Source organism: Thamnophis elegans, chromosome 1, assembly GCF_009769535.1.
Source record: "Thamnophis elegans isolate rThaEle1 chromosome 1, rThaEle1.pri, whole genome shotgun sequence".
In the NCBI taxonomy this organism is placed as follows: Eukaryota; Metazoa; Chordata; class Lepidosauria; order Squamata; family Colubridae; genus Thamnophis; species Thamnophis elegans.
Window position 1 is genome coordinate 118,808,214 of NC_045541.1, and position 18,720 is coordinate 118,826,933.

An 18,720-nucleotide genomic window follows, 5' to 3' on the forward strand; every position below is an offset into this window, starting at 1 on the left:
AGATCACCAAATGTAACCCAAAGAACTCTCTCAAACATTTCCAATTATTTCTTTTTTTAAATAGAATTTATTTTTATTTTCAAAACAAACACAACACATAAAATCTTCCTTCCTTACATATTGTAGAAAGTGTATCAGTTGGTTAAAAAGGGTTTTCATGCATCTCTTCCACAGTCATCAAGCATAATTCATGTTAACTCAAGTATTTTAACTCAATATTTATACATGTTACCCTTATATCTCCATTTTTATTTGACTATAATTATTTAAACGTCCTTCATCATACCAAGATTTCCCAACCATTTCTTGATCATATATATTTAGCCACTCAGTGATTCTTGGATATTTCCTCATTTTCTCCTTCCTTTCTTTTCCACATTCTGAGTACTTCCTTCTTTGTCTTCCATAATCTTTATGCTTCTGACTAAAGAATAACAGAGTTGGAAGGGACCTTGGAGTCTTCTAGTCCAATACCCTGCTCGAGCAGGAGACCCTATATCATTCCGGACAAATGGCTACCCAATCTCTTCTTAAAAACCTAGTGATGGAGCACCCATAAATAAAGAAGACACTGGTTTTCCTGTTAATTACAGCATAAAATCTTGAGTCCTGCAGATTTGGCATCCTCCCTCTGACATTATTGCCAGCAGTGCACTTTCCTTCATGGGAGAAAAGGAACAACCCAAATTTGGCTGGCTGCTTAGCATCCGACAGTGTCAAGAGATGTCAGTTCAACTGCAGCAACCTTTGTAAACAGCAGCCACCGCCAAAGATGTGTGAGTGGAAGGAACCAACGGATGCAGACACACAATCTTCTTCTCTGCTTCTCAGCCCAGAGTTATGTCATTTCTCAGCTCTCTGACTTTGATGGATGCCAGAACTCTGCAATCTAATAAAAGTCACATATACTCTCTCTCTCGGCAAGCTCTGAGTTTATAGCCTGTTACTCATTCCTCATTCATGACTCACTTAGCAAAGCACTGGCTGTTGGCCACTCTCTGATGGCCTGATAATAGGCAGTTGGCTTCCCCTTCATTCTCCCCCCCTTGCCACTCTTCTTGCCACATTTGCTTCTCTAGAAAGTTCAGGAACACTCTACCACAATTTCCTGCCAAGCAGAAGATCCATCTGCACCTTCTCTCTATGGTTGGTTATTACATCAGGTCTCTTAACTTGAAGATGTGCATACACAAGTTGTCAAGGGGAGTACAACGAAAACATTGACTTTCCAGATGGGTCTGAGGATTAAGTGTTACAATAAGTCTCATTCCAAAAAACATTGAAGTGAAGATAAAGGCTCAGTGTTAGAGCTAAAATTTTGGTAGGTTAAAGCCCCTACCATTGCTTGGCCAAAGATATTCTAGGGGATACATTACTCTGTGATTTAAAAAACCCTCACTAATTTATCACTGTCATGAAATATCTACTAGGAATTATTATTGTGCTCCCTCTTAAAATATATATTGATATACATTAATACAATGTAATGTTCATTTCAATGATATCAGTCTTACAGCAGAAATCCAAACATATGACATACGTAATGTCATATATGACAGACATATTTAATTCAAATATGATACACATATTTAATTCAAATATGATACACATTGGCAGAGATGCAATCTCAATTTCTGGAAAAATTGTAAATATTAATCTCTTACAATAAACTATAGCTATATTGCAGAGGCATAAAATAGATTTATTGCAATTATAATATAGTGAGAATATAAAGCATATTGTCATATTATTTCAACAAGTTTTCAACATTAAATCATTAGCAAGACTATCCATAAAATCTTTTTCATTAATACACCATAGTAAAACCTAGATAGACAGTGTATATCATCAGCAAAAGCAAATATCACAACAAATTGAACAGTCTTCAAACTTCCCAATATGTAAAGATATAAGGCAAGAATGTCGACTTTATCATTTATCATTTGTAATTGCTTTAGAAGAACCAGCAACCAAGATGCAAAATGGTAAACATGCGATAAAAATTCAAATAGAAGAATACAATATGAAATGCTATGCAGATTAGCAAATATTAACAATTATGCAGTCACAAAGCTCCATATAATAGTCAATGCAAGAAATGGCTGTCTTTCTGGATATAAAACTAATGAAAAGAAAACGAGGATAATAAAAAAAGGATTTGCTATCTGACAAAGAATCCTTTGTCAAAAACAAAAACAAAACAGCAGACTGGCTGTGAGAAAAGAAAACACTTGGTGAAATACCCAGGACCACACTTGACACACACACACACACACACACGACAATTACAACAAAAATTATGGGGAAAGCTAAAACAAAACCTGGAAAGGTAGTAATATTAAAAACTTTACTTGTTAAGTGGCATCTATCACATAACAAATATGACTATAATAGCCAACATACATTTTTAAAAATTCATATGACACCATCCCCAATTTCAGATAAAAACCTACACGACTGGCAAATAATTAGACTTACAAGGAAGAGGGGAAAAAATGAGAATATGATTCAAAACTTCCAGCCTGAATGAAAGGGGCAGATAATCACTTCCCAATCTGAGACTGCTTTATAGACCAAGTTGCCTATTATTGAGTACAGAATAGATTCCCCCCCCCCCTAGCTGAGCAGCAATAATACAATGGGACTACTCTGGTAACTGAAAATGCAATGGATCTGCAAACCCTAATACTAAAAGTCAAAGAGCACATGAAAAAGATTGGATTAAAATTAAATAGAAAGAAGTTCAAACTAATGACAATAACAAGCTTTAGAATGGGAGAATTTGAGCTTCCGGGGGAGGAGGCTGTCATCGTCGGGGCTCAACGGAGCTCCCCCCAGAGTTCTGGTCTGTATAGCTAAAAGATCTATAGATATCTCCCCTTTTAGGCAGAAAGGGGCAGGGAGGAGCTCAGTCATTAGAATCTCTTTGAAATTCACAGCCTTTTGTTTTCGCTGTGAACGGAGAAGAGGTTCAACACAAAGCTGACCTTTTTTTTTTTTTTTACTCCAGCCAGATCTTCTCAGCTGTTTTTTTCAGCCCAAGGCATGTCATCCTCCCCCCTCAGAACAAATTTAAGCTATTTAAAATCGGTCTGGGCAGTGACCATTCCTGAAATTCTTTTTTGTTTATCACTATTTAAAATACCAGCTTCAATTTAATCAAAAACTCCTTTGTTTAACTCTTTTTCAAAATGGCGATTTTATAACCTTCGCAGTTGATATATTTAATCAGCCCTGTTTTTCTGAAGACTTCTCTTTACTAATTGCCAAAGTTTACTCAAAGTATTTTATCACAAATCAAGGTGTGTAGAGACTTTGTTTGTTCGCTTTTGTTTTTTTTTATAATGGCTCCTAAGTCCAAAAATTCCAAGCGTTTTCTTAACAATACATCCCAAGTAATCGCGATAAAGCCACAGTCTTCGCCTTCTACGCCCCCTACTGGAGATTTGTTAATGAAAGAATTTCTTTTTGAAACTCTCAGAGAATTTAGAGAGGAAATAATGCAATTTATTTCGGAACTATGTGATAAATTTGATGCTAAGATTGCCCAAACAAGGAAGGATACCATCGGAGTGATAACCGTGATGACAGATTACATTGCAGGAATGGAGGATAAATTGGAACTTTTGGAACAAGACAATTTTAATCTGACATCTAAAATCGAAAAGTTGCAACAGGAAATTGAAAAGGCAGAGAGACAACTCGTTATGACAAATTATAAAAATACTGCGTTTGTAATAAGAGTTAGGGGTTTGCGTGAAAACGAACAGGAGAATTTGAAGCAGACCTTTTTTGAGGCTTTCAGTCGTGTGGTGGGCGGTCCGGGATTCAACTTTGATTGGCAGATCCAAAAAATTTACCGCCATAATTCATGGACAGCAAAACAGAGACAGATTCCGAGAAATGTGGTTATATATTTTGCTACAAAAGAGTCCAGAAACGCGATGCTGCAAGAGTTCTACAACAACAGGCTGCGAATTGATGGACAGGATTTGATCGTTTTTAAAGAGGTGCCTCCCCAGATGTTAAAAGCCAGGAGAGACTATGCCTTTTTAACTAAAGAACTTAGAGATAATCGGATACGGTACAGATGGGAAGCGCCATTTGGTATTACAGTCACACTTAACGATCAGAACATCGCCTCAACTCAGCTTGTGAAGCCCGAGACTTTTATCATAAAATTTTAAAGGCGGGACTTCCTGAATTACCCGGACTTGGACAAATACAAGGAGAAGTACAACAGAAAGAACCAATCACACAACTACAAGGCGGGAGCTATCGTCTTTCCCCTTTGGAAGGGCAGCAGAGCGGAGAACAAGGACTTAGTTATGCTTTCAAAATATTTCTTAATCTTAACTTGAATAACACTCTGTGACTATGTTTTGTAGAAAATGGCATAGCGCTATACCGATCAAGAGACATTAAGGCTGTAAGAAATGATGCTGATCATCTCGGAAATATATTGTATGGGACTTTAAAAAAAAAAAGACTTGACGGACAACTTGGAACCTTTATAAACTGCTTATGTTTTATTCTCTAGGGCAGTGGTCCCCAACCCCCGGTCCGCGGACCGGTGCCGGCCATGGAGTACCTGGCACCGGGCCGCGCAGTGGCCGGGGGCCATGCAACGGCCGACTCTTCACTCATGCAGTGCCGTCGCCGGAGGGGGGGAGCTGCGCGGAAGCACAGGAGCAAGTGAGGCGAGGAGGAAGAATCCCCCCTACTACCCACCTCCGCCCCCTCCCCCAGTCAGCCGTCCCCCAGTGAATGCCTCCGCCTCTTTCTCCTTTCTCGCCTCATCGGCTCGCCTGGAAGCGAGGTGAGGAGGGGGCGGACCATGCGCTGGAAGCGGAGCCCTTGTAGGCCGCTCTCTTCTTTTTCCCGCCCGGCCTTGGCTTGTGGAAGGAACGGCGGAGAGAGAGAGAGAGAGAGAGAAGAGAGAGAGAGAGAGAGAACGTCGGGCAGCCGAGGGCGGGGGGGGGGTCTTTTGAGGGGAGATGGGGGTGTGCGATTTTGGCACCAGATTCAGGCTGCTGCTGCCGCTATTGCAGCGCACGGTGGAAAAGCGGCGGTCTTGCCCACCCCTTCCCTGCCTCCCGCTCGCTCCAGTTGCCGCAGCCAGGGTGGGGGCTCGGTGCCTGAAGTCTCTTGCCTCTCTTCCAAAATTTCGCCAACGGGCATCGGTGAAGCGCGCTCTTTTCTTCCTCACAAAACACATTTCCTTTCCCCCCCGCGTAGTTATTGGCGATATGGACTCTTGGAGGCTGCGCTCCCGGGTCGCGTTTCCTTTTTGCAGCCCACGAGAATGCCTGGTTCTGAGCCTCAAAAAACGAGAGTTCTCTTAAGGCTGCAAAAAAGGAATATACTTTGGTCCTTGAAGCGCTTTTCCTGTTATTTGGCATTATATATATACGTACTACATACGTCGTATGTATATATGCAATATATAATTATATATGTCTGTTAGTCCATAATATAGTGATGATTTAAAAAAAATTAGTTGAGCACATGGAATCTTTTTTCTTTTAGTATATTTTGGAGGTGGGGGCCCACTTTGTTATTTAAGATAGTATCTCCTTTTATATATGGTAGTGAAGATACCTAATACTCCCACCCCCTATTTCCCCCACGACAACCTTGTGAGGTGGGGGGCTTAGATAGAGTGAATGGGCTTAATACTGTATTCTTTTTACATTGCTATCCTCTGGCTTATTTAATTTTGCCCTTGCTCTTTTTATCTTTGACCTTGATTAATTCAGCTGTTTATTCCTTAAAATCTACATACAAAATGGAAGGTGGGATATGATTCAGGTGTTGAATTGGGAAGGTGGATTTAAAAAGTATGTTTGTATTCCCCCATTTTCGCCCCCCCCCCCTGCGCACGTTCAGCGGGCCACGGTAAAATTATCAAAGGCTGACTGGTCCGCGGCGATAAAAAGGTTGGGGACCACTGCTCTAGGGTGAGGAAGGCGGAGATTGTGACGCTTTTGGATTGTGGTTTAGGTTGAATCGAGTTGGGAAGGGTGGCGCAGATGGGAGGGTAGTGAAGGATTAATTAGAGATTTTTGAGCCAGAAAGTAAGCTGACTTTTATAGTAATTTTATTTGAACATAAGCTCCTCTCCTGCGGGTCCTCCCTCGCCGCGCTGATGACGTGTGTGCGCACGGCATGCACGCCTTACCTGTTAAATATCAAGAATATTATAATCTATCGTAAAGGCCTATGCTGCCCCCTGATTGGCTGGACTGCCTGCCAGCCGGCCTGCAAAGCCTCGCTGCCTCCCGAAGAGCTGTCTGCCGCCACTGCCTGCCTTCTGCGAAGCCTGCCTGCCTCCCAACTAGAAGCCCGAGGAGCCCGGGAAGGCCGCCCGCCGCGGCCTCCGCCGGCTGCTACCTGCGTTTCCGCCTGTTTCAAGTGCAGCCCGAGGAGCCCGGGAAGGCCGCCTTCGATGCCTCACTCCCGACGCTGTCTGCATCTACCCGCCGCCTGCCACAACGACCCTGCAGGCTTCCGAAGTTTATGGGCCGCCTGAACTTTTCTATGGGCCTTTTCCCTGCAAGCGGACTCACTGACACTCTGCCCACCGGGCCCTGTTACAGTTAGAAGAGCCTGAGCCTCTCACTCAGCTCCTGGCTTGCAAGGCTGGGCCGCCCCACGCTCACCTGGACCTCCCGACGAGGACAGCCCTTCCCTCACGACCGTGTGGGCTGGACTCGGACGATGACACAGAGAGCCTAGCCTAGGCCGCGCTCCACTCCCGGCCGTCCTGACCATATACGCCGTTTGTCTCTCCGTTTCATGCCGCCGCGGCCTCCGCGCTCCCCTGCCAGCTCTTTTCCGCCACCTCTGCCAGCTCTTTCCCCCCGCCTGACCTCCGCGCTGCCCTGCCAGCTCTTTTCCGCCGCCTCTGCCAGCTTCTTTCCCCCCGCCTGACCTCCGCGCTGCCCTGCCAGCTGTTTTCCGCCGCCTGGCACGCCACGAAGAGCCTTCCGACGTGACCACCGTTCGCTCTAGGGGGGCGAAGTTTCGGGCCGCCGGGACTCTCTGGGGGTTTGTTTCCTCCAGGCATACTCACCAGCACTTCCAACGAATAGGCCTGGTCCGAGGTCGTCTGCGCATGCGCAGAACTGGGGGGATGAATCGCATGAAATCCTGTGCGTGTCACCCCAAATGGCTACGCGTGCAGCACTGCACGCGTGTCATAGGTTCTCCATCACTGCCCTATATGTAGGGGCTATGCAGAAAAAAGCCTTCTCAAAAATATTAGAAAGAATGCATCAAAATATTTTTTTTTAAAAAAACCCTAAAAATAAAATTTGAATTTTTTGCTAAATAGCTTGCAATACATCTATACTAGTCTCCCTTATCTTATTGCTCAGCACAAACACAACAACATGTGTGTGGTGTGTGTGTGTGTGTGGTACCACCACACACACACACATGTGTGTGTGTGATATATATGTAAAAGAAATCATATATATATATATATATATATATATATATATATATATATATATATAATTATATATATATATATTATATATATATATATATATAGATTTCTTTACAACCCCTGGTATGCCCAATTATGGAGGAGAGGTCACACTTCACTGTCCTTCGGCCTCTGTCACAAGAGACATCCAGCAGAAACCCAATATTTTACTGTTGCCTTTTTGTTACATTTTGTGCGTGTTTGTGCTGATAAATAAATAAAGGGAGACTAGTATAGATCTATTTCAAGCTATTTAGCTCTCATCAGCTAGCCATACCATTTATTTATTTATCAGCACAAACACACAAAATGTAACAAAAAGACAACAATTATATATATTATATATATATATATATATATGTATGTATGTATGTATGTATGTATTGTATGTATGTATGTATATTATATATATATATATATATTATATATATATATATATATATATTATAATTTTTACAACCCCTGGTATGCCCAAATATGGGAGGAAGATCACTACTTCCATTCTCTGCTCCTTCGGCTCATCACAAGAGACCATCCAGGCAGAAAACCCAATATTTTTACTGTTGCCTTTTTGTTACATTTTGTTGTATTTGTGCTGATAAATAAATAAAGGGAGACTAGTATAGATCTATTTCAAGCTATTTAGCTCTCATCAGACAAGCCAATTGACAGACGATGGAAGCAGTTAGCTTCCTCCCATAATTGGGGCTTAACAGGGGTTGTGACACTAAATATATACCTTCTTCCCTGGCTTCAGCTGATAAGGAGGAGACCTGTGGTTTAATGGCTAAGACGTTTGCCTAAGATCCAATACAGCACAGGTTCGAATCCCAGTAAGGGTATGGCTAGCTGATGAGAGCTAAATAGCTTGAAATAGATCTATACTAGTCTCCCTTTATTTATTTATCAGCAGTAAGAACAAAACTGACACAACATTGGAAAAGAGAAACACTGCTGATAATATCAAACTGGGAGACCAAAATCAAAGAAGTGGCTGCAATGGCAAAAGTCACAATATAAATCTACAACAGAAGTTAACCAAATTCAAGCAGGAATGACTACAGCACCTTATATACCATAGAAAGGAGATATTTGGAATAATGTTTCTAGGCGTTAAACAGACATCAACAATTAATATTTAATGTGAAGCATAAATATTTAAACTGTGGTTAGCGGTTGGGCACACAAATGGGAAGGATGGAGAAAGTGTGTTAACAGAAAATGTTCTTACTATTTACATATTTTCGTACATTTAACAGTATATTCATTTGTGCCAGCATATTCTTTTTTTTAACCTATTTTGTATTCTGTTATTATTTTTTTTAATAAAAAGAACTACATTCAATGGGATTCGATCACAGAAGAAGCCAATGGTTCAAAAACCAAATTGAAAATGAAGGGAGACAACAATGCCCAGTGAAGAAGTTAATATTATAAAGTTTACTTATGAACAAGTTGAATTCGATACATTACAGATGGAGCTTTTTCTCTATGTTGTATCCTCTGGATTCTTTCTATACTAGAAAGTGGTGGTGTGAACAAATTTGTCATAACTCCTGTTCAAGGAGCTTCACTAATCTGAGTGTTATGCTGGGTAATTAGTAACATTTGCTTTGAGATCTGAATTGATAATTCAGGTAACAAACAATTCCACAGTACATTACATAATTGTATATTGTACTGTAAGCATGTAAATCTGCTTTTTCTAAACTTTATTACTGTAGGTTGAATAAACCACAATTATCTGAGTTGTTACAGCATACCATAATTTATAAAACACAGTATCTGGGTTTCCAAAACACACAATCAAAATCAAACAGATCATATTTATAATTTTGCAGATTGTGAGAACCCAGCCTCTCTGTTCACATCACTTTGTACTAGTCTACAGAGTACATTCTTGGCCACTTTAAGATGTGTGGATTTCAGCTCCCAGAATTCCCCAGCTCTGAACTGTGGACTTTGGAAAGCTATTGGTACCATCCTCTGCATCCTGATCCTTTAGAGTAAAGATTTTTAGAAATTGAGCATAGAATAGTCTGCATACAAAACAAGATCTCTCTAAGCTAGTTTTCTCATAGATCTCAAATAATTAACAGAAACGAAGACTGCAGAAAATCATCTTGAACTGCCAATTTAATGAATCTGAATATAGGAAGAATTGGGCAACCATACTGGCATTTGAGATTCCACACACACATTCATGCAAATTCATTAATTTTATGCCAGAAAGCGCAATCTGAACTGGAAAACCTGGTAAGCACATGCATGTTGTTTGTTTTCTAATAAATAGGAGGTGGAACCAAATGTAATTCCACTCCCTTCAGTTGGGTTCCCTCTTGTGGCTATAATATGTCTTTCAGGATATAGGAAATAGTTACATTCTTACATGGAGTAGAGGAAAGACACCCACATTGGAGAGCTAAAATGTCCTATTGAAGAATAATATAGGAAGAAGTGGTCTTGCCTAGATCTTGTCATGAATTATATTTGCTGAAAGAGCACATTCCCCTAAATTTGAATCTTTTAGTTGTTTTGTTAATGATATTTTTTGTTCCTAACATCTAATCTTGTAAATAAATGAGTAAATGAAATATATTTGTTCACGTGGTTAAATTTCAGCTAAATATCTTCAGTTGCAGTTTTATGATGTGCTAAACTGGACTTGCAGTTCAAGCGAGATGTTTGTGATGATATAGCAGGAGTTGTGTTTGTTCTGGATAGCTATCAAGGCTTCTTTTATAGGGACTTGTGTAAGATCTGACAGCTGCTGACAAACCCCCACTTAAAGGGGAAAAAAAATGTCTGCAGCAGAAAAAATGGAATGCTTCTCCTCCAGTACCATAGCTCAATCAGGTCAAAAACAGTCCACGGCCCAATACAGTTTCAATCCAGGTAGATGGCAACCTAGACATTCCCCTAACATTCCATACAAACATATAAACAAAACACTAATATGAGGACTGTCCAAGTTTTGTCTGCTCTCTCCGCCATGTTGTAACTCTTAACTGCTGCCCGATCTCCAGTCTTCCATAAGAAGCATTGAATAGATGTATGAACGACAGCTACAGAGAATTCTGGATGAAATGAGGAATAGATAACCTTTATTGCAGGGACGTGCAGTCAGGGGAGGCAGGGGAGCAGGCCTCACCAGTGTCATGAGGAAAAGAAAAGAAAAATTAAAAGGAAAAAGGCTAAGGTAGTTGCTGCCAGAGTCACAGTGGATGACTCTGCTTAGTGCTAACTGCAGGAGGAGGCGAGATAACCACGTGCCTCCTTTGCATAAGGAATTTTCAACTTTTAAACCCTTGCTTACTCTGAGCAAGGGTTTAAAAGATGAAAAATTCCTTATGCAAAGGAGGCACGTGGTTCTCTCTCCTCCTGCTCTGGCAGCAGCAGGTCTTGCCTTTTTATTTTTTACATTTTTTACATTTTCATCATGGCAGGTGGGCAGAAGAGAGTTGAATCCTCTGTGACCCAGCTGGAAAAGATATGTGGGTCAGACGGAGGGAGGGGGGAATTCAAAATATTGTAATTTAATTTGTAAGTAATTTTTATTGTGAGTTTTTTGTGTGTGTGCATGTGTTTCTTTCTTCACTTCAGTCAAACAAACTCTCTCTCATTTGAGAGAGAGTTTGTTTAAGAAGACAGGGAACAGAGACAGAGGCAGGGTAGGGCAGCCTTGTTTGAGAGAGAGGGGCAGCCCTCTCCCCCCTACCGGGACCCCCCGTCCTTCTCCCCTCTCTCTTTCCTCCTCCCCTCTCTCCTTTCTTTGCTGGCTGCCGCCTCGCCCCCCGCCGTCTCCATCCCTGCCTCTGTGTCCGACAGGCGTCTCATGTTATGTCTGCCATACATGTGAGACGCCTGTCGACACAGCGGCGGGGTCAGAGAGGCATGGGGCGAGGTGGCGGAGCGCGGCAGAGGCAGGGGAACGTACTTGCTGCTGTGACAACAGGCGTCTCACATTTATGTCCGCCATAAATGTGAGACACCTGTCGGACACAGTGGCAGGGTTGGAGGGGCGGGGGTGAGGCGGCAGAGCTCCTTCATGTTCATCCCTTTCAGGGCTTTTCCCGCCTCCAGGACATTCCTGAACTGTGTGAAGGCAAAGCCCCGGCGCTTCCCATCGGACTTCCTGGGCAGGGAGGCTTCCAGGACTGTCCTGAGACAGCGAAGGTGCACTTCAGCTCCTCTTCCATGCACTTGAAGCTGAGGTTGTGAACGATCAGTCGGGCCTTCTTGGGGCCCCCCTGGCCTTGGAGGGCTCCGGCGCTTCCGGGGGCCTCTTCACTGCTGCTGCCTTCTCCTGCCACCCTCTGCTTCTTCTTGGGCCACGCCAGCGCCAGGCTGACCCAGCAGCCGCCAAAGATGCAGATCTCGTTCAGGGCCCACTGTGTGTCTTCAGCAGGGAGAAGCTGATGAAGCCCAGCCCGGTGCACGTCTCTCCGCCGGGCATCATCACGGCCACTGCCCGCCGCATCGGCCTCCCCGCCTCCTCCGTCCCTGCCGCTGTGTCTGACAGGCATCTTGCATTTATGTCCACCATAAACGCGAGATGCCTGTCGGACACAGCAGAGGGGATGTTGCTTCTCGCCACTGCCGCGCTCTTGCCTCACCAACCGTAATCCTCACTGCTTTATTGACATTTTTTTACTGTGAGCACACAGGCACACATTAAAAATGAAAACCTGTTGCCTGCTCTCAAAAAAAAGTATATAAGGGTTTGCATAAGCGCACCAGCATGCCTACCGTCCCTGTCTTATTGTCCCCTTATATCTTTATTTACTTCCTTTCTTCATGTTTATGTTCATACCTATAGTTGTTATCTTGTACATGTTTAACAAACAAACAAACATCTGCCCATACAAACATACACATCAGTGGTGGATTCAAATAATTTAACAACTGGTTCTCTGCCCTAATGACCAGCAGGGTAGGCGGGGCTCAGTGGTCATGTGACTGGGTGGGCATGGCCAACTCAACATCACTCAGGTCAATGGGCGCTTCGTCTTAGCTGTGACAATGTAATAAGGGTTAACCAGGCAGGCAGTTTTTGTAAGCAGGGCAATAAAGATTAGGCTAGAAACACCAGAATGTTTCCTTCCTGCCTTCCTTACAGGATTAGCCCTATAAAGTGTAAAAAAAAGAAAAGGAGATTTCTTCCAAGAACCAGTTCTCCGAACTGCTTAGAAAGTTAACAACCAGTTCTCCCGAATAGGTGCGGACTGGCTGAATCCCACAACTGATACACATGCTATATACATACACATATATTCTCTCTCTCTCTCTCTCTCTCTCTCTCTCTCTCTCTATCTCTATCTCTATCTCTATCTCTATCTCTATCTCTATCTATCTATCTATCTATCTATCTATCTATCTATCTATCTATCTCTATCTCTATCTCTATCTCTATCATCTCTCTCCCTCCCCTACACACGCTTTTTAAAATCACTGTCCATTTTGAATATGTAGTGGAAAGAGGAAGCTTGAGCGTTCACAAGGTTGATGCTATATGAGACAAAACTGTGACTAAATCAAGATGTTCTGCTTTGGATTCCACAAAGCTTCTCCCAGAAAGTAACAAGGAAAACAAGTCGTGAAGAGGAAGTGTAGCATCCCAGACAATCTTGCGGACTCTACTCAAATATTGCTTATATGCTATATGGATAGAAGGTAGTGAACTACCAATAATCTATTCTGTCATCCACACCACTCTCTGCACCATCTCCCTGTCTGAAGCAGTAATGCTTCCAGACAGTAATACAATATGACAGGATGCTCTCTGGACCTTTTCCAGTCAGTATTCAGCAACGGCACAAATTGTTTTTGTTTTTTTGTCCTGTAGCAAACCAGGATAGGGAAATGTGGGGTGTGTGTATGTGCGTTTGTTTTCTTGGATTTTTTGCAGCTTTTGTTTTCATCAAAATTAAAAATCTCCGCAGTTCTAGACAAGATGCCCGTATTTCAAGAACCACTCCATATATTTTTCTTTCACCCAAAAGTTTTTCTCCCCCCAAAAGAAAGATACCAAATCTCTCTTCAGCCCTCTTTTAGAATATTTGTCCGCCTTTTTCAGGAAGGCATTGTGCATCTGCAAAGAGCATCAAAGGAAGATCCACGTTCGGTTCCCTGCTTGGCCATTGAGTTCACCGGATGATTGTGGGCCAGACACTTTTTTTCAGTGCAAAGTACCTGATAAGCAGGGATGGGTTCTGGATTCTTTGACTGCCAGTCCACTCAGGGATGTGCTCCAGGCACTCACTGGGCGTGCATGCGCAGTAGTGAAAATCAAGATGGCGGCCCCTATGGCGCTGCCGATAGAACCAGTTCGGGGGCGTGGGAGGCCAAGTTACTACCTACTCAGCCAAACCGGTCTGAACTGGTAGGAACTCACTTCTGCTGATGAGGATAAAAATGAAGGGAGACTATTTTGAACTTTTGAGACAAAAAGCAGGATATACATGCAATAAGGAATGAATGGACGACCCATCAACCTAATTGATTTACAGTCCTCTGCTTTATAGGGCATCTTAGAGCCTCCAGAATGAGAAGATCAGATTCAGCTTGGAATTATTCCCAGAGTAGTGTTATGTTCAGTCACTGGAGAAAAAAGAGAGTTTACTGGGATCTTCCTCCCATCAAGCAATAAAGTGAACCATCGATCAGGATATGAGCTGTGCTATCTTTTCCTTAATGTGTCCCAGGCAAAAATAAAGCAAAACAAAACTGGGGAGCTATAAATGTCTATGGAGATTCTCAATCATCCAGGTTGTAGTTGTTCCAAAGGTGCTTTTTCCAAGGGGCAAAAAAAACTTTTTTTCTTTGAAGACGTTTCGCTTCTCATCCAAGAAGCTTCTTCAGCTTCTTCAAAACTGGGGAGGCTAACTAGAATGTCCTTAGACTTCTGGAACCTTATAATTAAACCCCTTACAACTGAATGAACTTTATTTCTCTTGGTGCCATAAAATAACAAAACAGCAGTGTACATATCATCCAGAGCTTCTGATGTGATGCACGGTCTGACGTGCATGATTTAAGCTACAAAGAAGCAGCCATACAAAAAGCCTGAGATGTGCAGCATTGCCTACACAATTATTCCCAGGCGTTACTGGGCCTGCCATGTATTCCCACTGTTATGTGGGCCCTGGGATTGAGTCTCCTGCTATTCTGAAGAGTCTTTCAAATCTCTGGAGCAGATTTTAAAGAGGGCGTAGGGATTTGATGAAGTTTATCTTCCATAACAGGATTGTTTGTATTGTATTTATTAGTTTGTCAAACATGTACAAGATAGCAGATATAAATATAAACATGGACATGAATGAAAGAAATGAAATCAAATAAATGGGGGCAGTAGGACAGGGACAGTAGGCAGGCTGGTGCGCTTAGGCATGCCCCCTTTACGGACCTCTTAGGAATGGCATGAGATCTATGGTAGACAGTTTAAGGTTGAAGCTGCGGGGGTTTGAGGATGTAACAACGGAGTCAGGTAGAGCATTCCAGGCATTGACCACTCTGTTGCCGAAGTCGTATTTTCTGCAATCAAGTTTGGAGCAGTTTACCTTGTGTTTGTATCTATTGTTTGCTAGTATATTATTGAGGTTGAAGCTAAAGAAGTTGTTGACAGGTACGACATTGTAACAGACAATTTTGTGTACTGTGCTTAGATCATACTGCAGGCGGCACAGTTCCAGATTGTTCAAGCCGAAAATTTTGAGCCTGTTGGCATAGGGAATTCTATTGTGAGTAGAGGAGTGGAGGACTCTTTGTGTAAAGTACCTCTGGACCCGCTCAATCGTATTAATGTTGAATATACAGTGTGGATTCCAGGGAGATGAACCGTATTCAAGAATTGGTCTAGCAAAGGTTTTGTATGCCCTAGTTAGAAGTACTATGCTACTGGAGAAGAGAAGAAGCTTTGCAAAATTAGGTTGGCTGTCTTCAAAGTGTCTTATTACACAATAGAAACACATTTACCTGCAGGAGGCAGGTAATGACAAGATGGCTACTGTACACTTTAATCCAACCTTTTCCAGTTTAATGCCCCCCAGAAGTTTCAGCCTTCATAAACTCAAATCTTTGAGTTAAAACTCCCACATCTGGAGATTTACTTGGGTGAGAAAGTCTGACTAACAATTTCTCATGTGAAAGTCCATTTCAAGAGAAAAATGCTGTTTGTTCTTTGTTGCTAGACTTGCAAAGGAATTAGCAAAGGCTTTGTTTTAGAAGCTATGTTGCAGATTCAGAAGATGGAGTGCAACACTGAGACAAAAAAATGGCACCTTATTACAAGCAACGATCATTGGTTCATAAAAGAAAGAGGAACAAGAACAAAAGAAGGAGAAGGACACTTATAGGAGTGGGAAATTCTCAGGCTCCGGTTTCTATGGCGACATAGGGTGGGTCAAATAATATTTATTTCATACCTTTTCAAAGGAGAGAGAGCAGTGCTTGGAAATACCCTTTGTTTCCCATGCTAACGAATGGTGGGAGATTAGATGTGTGGCTAGAACTCATCTTAAACTAGAACGAGAAAATCTGTGATTTTCCACCTAGCACATTGTTGCATTTTCCTTAGTTGGTTCTCTTGCTGGGTGACTGCAGAGACTGACTCTTCACTGTCTTTCCTTTGCCCTGGTGAGTGATATAGGTAGTCCTCATTTACTGACTGCTTGTTCGACGTACATTCAAAGTAACAATAGCCCTGAAAAAGGAGATTTATGACCACTCTCTGAACTTGTGGCTGTCCTAGCATCTCCACAGTCAAGTGACTGCAATCCGTCCACTTGGCACCTGGTGCACATTTATGATAGTCATGGCATCCCATGATCAGGTAATCACCATTGGTGACCTCCACAGCCAATGAGCAAAGTCAATGGGGAAGCTGGCAGGGAGTCACAAGTTGTGGTCACATGGTATTGTGCATAATAATCATGGTGATTCACTTCATGACTGCAATCAATAAGTGGGGGCTACCTGTGCTTCTTTTTTAATTTGACAGCTTTATTTTAGGATGGGAATAATGTCTTCAGGTCTGATGGGATTATGCAAAGCTAGGGTTCGAACCTGATTTTATTTCTTAGGTTTTAGAGTTTGGCCCTGACCTTGTTCCTGAGGTCCTGGGATGGATACTCTGTTTCTGATTTGCCTTCTGAAGAGCTCTTTTGACGTATTTAATACAAGCAAGCAGTAATCAATCCCAAAAGAATAACAATGTTGTTCTGAAACATAGTGTGACCTACAGACTTTAAAATTTGCTGCTTCCCTTCTACTTGCATTCTATATGATACAGTGATGTCATTTTTTAAAAATGGGTGGATGTATTTTTCCCACCTTTCATTTGCAATATGTATAATTAAAGCCAGGCTCCTAAGGTTGGGACTAGACTTTCTGGATCTTCTTCTGAATACACTTAGTTCTTGGTATTTTCGCTCTAGGGTAATTAGAAGTATAGCTTGCTCAGAAGAATGTATGTAGGACTGGAATCTTAATTAACTACAACTAGTCGATTTGGCAGAAGAAGCTAACAACAGCTTAGCTACTGTAAATGAAGCAAAGTTAGGCAAGGTACAAGCAGCATTTACAAGAAAATCAATTTAAAGATTTTTCCTCCCCTTATCATTCCCATTTTCTTTTGCAATTAGAATTGAGTAACTGGAAACATTTGACAGCTTACAAGGAACAAAGCATCAGCACAAAAGGAGAATAGCCATAACTGGAGTTGCATTCTTAGTTGCCACATGAAGAATTGTGCTCTCTCTCTGGTTTGACTTCATGGCAACAACATATAATGACACCCAAAGCCACATCAGAGTTAGGGCACTGTTGGAGTACATTTTTAAAGAAAAACATAGGGGCCAGAGGTGGGTTGCTAATTTTTTGACTACCAGTTTGGGCGCGATTTTGTATGCACTTGTGCACGCTCGTGACACTTCTGCGCATGCACAGGGTGGGTGGGCGGAGCCTCCCATCACTGCTACTACCAGTTCGCCAAATCCAGGCCGAACTGGCAGCAACCCACCTCTGATAGGGGCCCAGCAAGAGGTATCATGAGTTAGCCTAGTGATCATAGTTTGGTTTAATGGTTAAGGCTTCAAGCTAGAAACCAGAAGACTGTGCATTCTAGTCCTGTTTTAGACCTGAAGTAGTTGGCTGGGTAACCTTGGACCAGTCACTCTTCCCCAGCCCACCTCACTTCACTGGGTTGTTGTGGATGAAATTAGAGGAGGAAGGAATATTAGGTATGGTCATCCCCTTGAGTTATTTATAAATAATAATAACAATGGGATAAAAATAAATAAATGAAAATGGTTATCAATGGTACTAAAAGCCATAAGGCTTTTATGAAGACTGCAATTAAAAATAACACATAATCAACACTGGAACTAGAGGTTCATTAAAAGCACAGCAGCCCTTTTGAAAATGTGGAATAATTTTGTTTTTATACTTTAGCGAGCATATTCTGATTTGCTTAAAATATAGCACAGTTGGGATATAATTTAATGATTAAGCTTTGAAATCCTCATATTAACTGTAAGGGGAATTCTACAGGACCACTTTCCTTTTTGGATTTGTTTGTGTATGTGATTATTTTTAGTTTCCATCTGCCTGACCATTTCATCAAGTTAATTCTATATTTCTTTGAACTACCTTTCATCCTGTTTTTCTTTATCTTCGTTAGAATCTGATGTAGTTCTTCCCGTTATTACCAGTCAGAACATAATTAGTTAGACCTCAGCACCCAATGTATGCATCAAGATGCAGATTGTCTAAATGCTTTCAGCAAGAACCATGGGGCAACTGTGCTATGAGACAGACCTTGGTGGCGTAGATGTTCGTTGTAGCGCATGGCTGTATGCCAGTCTGGACTATGTGAGGGCAAGTGAGGGCAACAAGCAAATAAGTGTCCAAAGGAACCCAGATTGTAACAATGCTTCCAAATTCTGTTTTTCTTTTTCTAAAGATGATGTCTATACCATCATCACCAGGAGCTGTGGTGGCGTAGTGGTTAGAATGCAGTATTGCAGGCTAATTCTGCTAACTGCCGGCTGCCAGCAGTTTGGCAGTTTGCATCTCACCGGCTCAAAGTTGACTCAGCCTTCCATCCTTCCTAGGTCGGTAAAAGGAGGACCCAGATTGTTGGGGGCAATATGCAAACTCTGCAAATTGCTTAGAGAGGGCTCTAAAGCAGAGCTAATATTCAGCAAGTTCTGACTAGTTCTGGAGAACCG